Raw genomic sequence first — 4,195 nt, 5'->3', positions numbered from 1 at the left:
AAATGAGTCACTGAGGTGGTTAACAAAGCAAGGTGAATGAACAAAGGAACCAAGGAGAAGCCAAGTTGACTGAGCATAGCAGTGAAGCCAATATTAGAGGGGGCCATTCTAGAGGAGAGGTGCACAAGGTGGTCCAAGTAGGGGTAGAGGTACCAGTAGGGGTAACTCCTACTTTGCAACCATGAAATGTTACAATTGTGGACAATTGGGACACCCAGCCTATAGATGCCCTGACAAGCCTACATCATCAAACAATGGAAAGAGGGTTGCTTATGCACATGATGACTCTTCAAGCAGAAAGACACCTGAGGTGGACCATATTGAATCAAAGATTGGAGAGAATCTAATGTTCAATAGGGTCTTGATAAGACAGCCAGTCAAGAATGAACCTAAGCATAGGAGAGCATTGTTTAGGGTGAGATGCAAGATCCTTGGTAAAGTTTGCAAGGTGATAGTTGATTCAGGGTCAACTGATAACATAATATCAGAGGAGGAAACCAAGAAGTTGAAACTCACAAGGATACCCCACACTAACCCATATAAGGTGACATGGTTGAATCAAGAGCAGAGTGTGCTAGTCAATGAACAGACTTGGGTAGAGTTTTCTATTGGAGGATACAAGGATAAGATCCTTTGTGATGTGTTACCCATGGATGCCTGTCACCTATTGCTAGGTAGACCCTAGGAATTTGATAGGAAGGTGATCTATGATGGAGAGGAGAACTCCATTTCCTTTAAGAAGGATAGCAAAACCTTTAAGATTCAGTCTTTGACAGAGAATGAAGAGGGAGCCTCAAGAACACCTAGTGTCTTATTGGCTACTGGTAAAGAGTTATTACACTTGCTACATGAGGAGGAAATAGTGAGGTGTGCTATCTTTGTGGAACCAAAGAAGGAGGAAGACAAGTTGCAGGCAGAGGTACCCAAGGAGGTGAAGCAAATGTTGCAAGAGTATAAGGACATAGTGAGTGATGGAGCACCTGCAACACTCCCACCAAGAAGGTCTATAAGCCATCAAATAGACTTTGTTCCTAGTGCATCCCTACCTAACAAAGCTGCATATAAGCTCACACCTAACCAAAAAAAGGAGGTAGGAAGGCAAGTGCAAGAGTTATTGGAACAAGGACTAATCAAGAAGAGCATCAGGCCATGTGCAATCTCAGTAGTGCTAGCATCAAAGAAGGGAGGTAAGTGGAGAGTTTGCACTGATTCAAGGGCAATCAATAGGATCACCATAAGGTATAGGTTTCCTATTTCTAGAATAGAGGATTTGATGGACTATTTAGGAGGTGCTATGTATTTTACTAAGCTGGACCTTAAAAGTGGTTATCACCAGATTATAATTAAGGAGGGAGATGAGTGGAAGACTGCTTTCAAGACCATAGAGGGATTGTAAGAATGGCTTGTGATGCCATTTGGTCTCACCTATGCCCCAAGAACCTTCATGAGGTTGATGAATGAGGTGTTGAAAGACTTCACAGGTAGGTTTTTGGTGGTGTACCTAGATGACATTCTCATCTATAGCAGAACCAAAGAGGAGCACCTTGAGCATTTGAGGTTAGTCTTAGAGAGGTTGCATGAAGAGAAGTTGTCAATCAACCTAGAGAAGTGTGACTTCTTGAAGCAATATCTAGTCTACTTAGGATTTGTGGTGTCTAAGGGAACCTTGAAGATGGATCCAAGCAAAGTGGAGGCAATCTTGAATTGGCCTGCACCTAGAACAGGGACTGAAGTTAGGATTTTCCATGGTTTAGGCCAATTCTATAGAAAGTTTGTGAGAAAATTCAGTGGCATATGTGCACCAGTCCTTGACACCATAAAAGGAGGCCTTAAAAATAAGTTTAAATGGATTAAGTAGGCTGATAAAGCATTTCAATTGTTGAAGCAAGAAGTAGCCACAAAACCTATCCTACTCCTACCTACTTTTGACAAGCTATTCACATTGGAGTTTGATGCAAGTGGAATTGAAGTAGGGGGTGTATTGATTCAAGAGGGAAGACTTGTGGCATTTTTTAGTGAGAAGCTCAATGAAGCAAAGAAGAAGTACTCAGCCTATGACCTAGAGTTGTATGCATTAGTTCAGTCTCTCAAAAAATGGAGGCATTACAGACTCCCAAAGGAATTTGTGGTGTTCACAGACAACCAAGCGTTGAGTTACATTAACACTCAAGAGAAGCTTAGCAATAGACATTTGAAATGGATGGAATACCTCCAATCCTTCACCTTCACCATCAAGCATAAGAAGGGGCAACTCAATAAGGTGGCAGATCTTTAAGCAGGAAGTTGTTGACATTTCAAGAGTTATAGTTTCAGAGCATAGGAATAGAAGGTTTCAAGGACCTCTATGAAGGAGATGAAGAATTCTCATTAGCTTACAAGGTTTGCAAGGAGTTTGAGAACCATTTCCATGGTGAGTATGCAGATTACACTCTCCAAAATGGTCTCTTGTTCAAAGGTAATCAGTTGTGTGTGCCTAGAGGATCCATGAGGGAAAAGCTCATCCAAGAGAAACACAATGGTAGTTTAAGAGGACACTTTGGAGTCAACAAAACCTTGGACCTAGTACAGAGGTACTACTATTGGCCCAAGTTTCCAAGAGATGTGAAAAGGTATGTAGAACAATGTGGTGTGTGCCAAAGAGAAAAAGGAGGATCAAGCAATGTTGGTCTCTATCAACCATTGTCGGTCCCAAATAGGTCTTGGGAATGTGTAAGTATGGACTTTTTAGTAGGACTTCCCAAGACAAAGATAGGTATGGACAACATCTATGTGGTAGTAGATAGATTTTCCAAGATGAGCCATTTCATTCCATGTAGAACTACACATGATGCTAGCTATGTTGCACATCTCTTCTTTAAGGAGATTGTGAGGATTGATGGACTCCCTTTAAGTATTGTTTTAGATAGGGACAACAAGTTCATCCGCCATTTTTGGAAAACATTAGGGAGGAGACTTGGAACTAACTTATCATTTAGCTTAGCTTACCATCCACAAACTGATGGTCAAACTAAAGTTATCAATAGGGTGTTAGGCAATTTGTTGAGGTGTCTAACCAAGGAGTATGGACAGACATGGTATCTAATCATTCCTCAAGTAGAGTATGCATATAATGATATTGTAAATAGGACCACTGGAAGAAGTCATTTTGAGGTTGTCTATGGTAGACATCCAAGAGGAGTGTGTGAACTCAGGGAACTTGGTTCCATGGAGATGAAGAGTGGGCAAGTAGAGGACTTCACTCAAACCATTAAGGAAGTCCAAGAGTAGGTTAAGAAAGCCATCCTTGAATCTACTCAAAAACTAAAGGCCAAAATGGATGAGAAAAGGAGAGAGGTTTAGTTCAAGGTGGGTGACTATGTGATGGTCCATTTGAGCAAAGCTAGAATGCAAAGTGGCAAGCCTACTAAACTGCAAATGAAGAGGGTAGGACCTTGTAGAATTCTGGAAAAATATGGTGAGAATGCATATAAGGTTGAACTTCCTTCAGATTTAGCCATTTCACTAGTCTTCAATGTTCTTGATTTGATCATATACAAGGGTGAGATAATAGGGTAGACTAAGAACCAAGCCAAGTACTACAAGACTTGGATGTGAATGCCTTACCCCAAGTGAAGTAGCCCATAGCAGAGGAGATCTTGGAGTCAAGGGTGAAGAAGTCTACTAGACACCAGGTCTACATTGAGAACTTGGTGAAATGGGCAGGTCAACCTGTGTCTGAAGCTACTTGGATTAAGGAGAGCAAGTTCAAGAAGTTTGTCATTGATTCGACTCTTCTCACTCCCCTAATTTCTTAGTTTGTTGCAGAGTGGGAGTATGGTGCAGGAGCACCCTTCAAGGGGCTCCCACCATTTTCTTTTGATTGTGTTCATGCTTCTTTAAGAAGCCATTGTACATACAATAAGAGCCATGTGCTCATTGGTCCTAGTTAGAGTCCTAGTTGAGGTCCTAGGGTCATGAGTCAAAGTTGAGTTGTTTTTGGAAATAGAAGGTATGTGTGCCTTTGAGGTTTTTAGGGGTCCTTATTAGCATGGTGGTGTCCATAGGTTAGCCCAATGTGGGCCTAGGAGTCAAGAAAAGCAACATTGAGAAAGTTACTCAAAAGTTGCAAAAGTTGCATGACAACTTTTCAAAGTTGTCAAGCAACTTTTCCACCTAGTGGTCAAAATCTTTAGTTTAAGTGTGGAAAACCCTAATA

This window comes from Cryptomeria japonica, chromosome 7 (assembly GCF_030272615.1).
Source record: "Cryptomeria japonica chromosome 7, Sugi_1.0, whole genome shotgun sequence".
In the NCBI taxonomy this organism is placed as follows: Eukaryota; Viridiplantae; Streptophyta; class Pinopsida; order Cupressales; family Cupressaceae; genus Cryptomeria; species Cryptomeria japonica.
Note: the sequence above shows the minus strand (reverse complement) of the source record.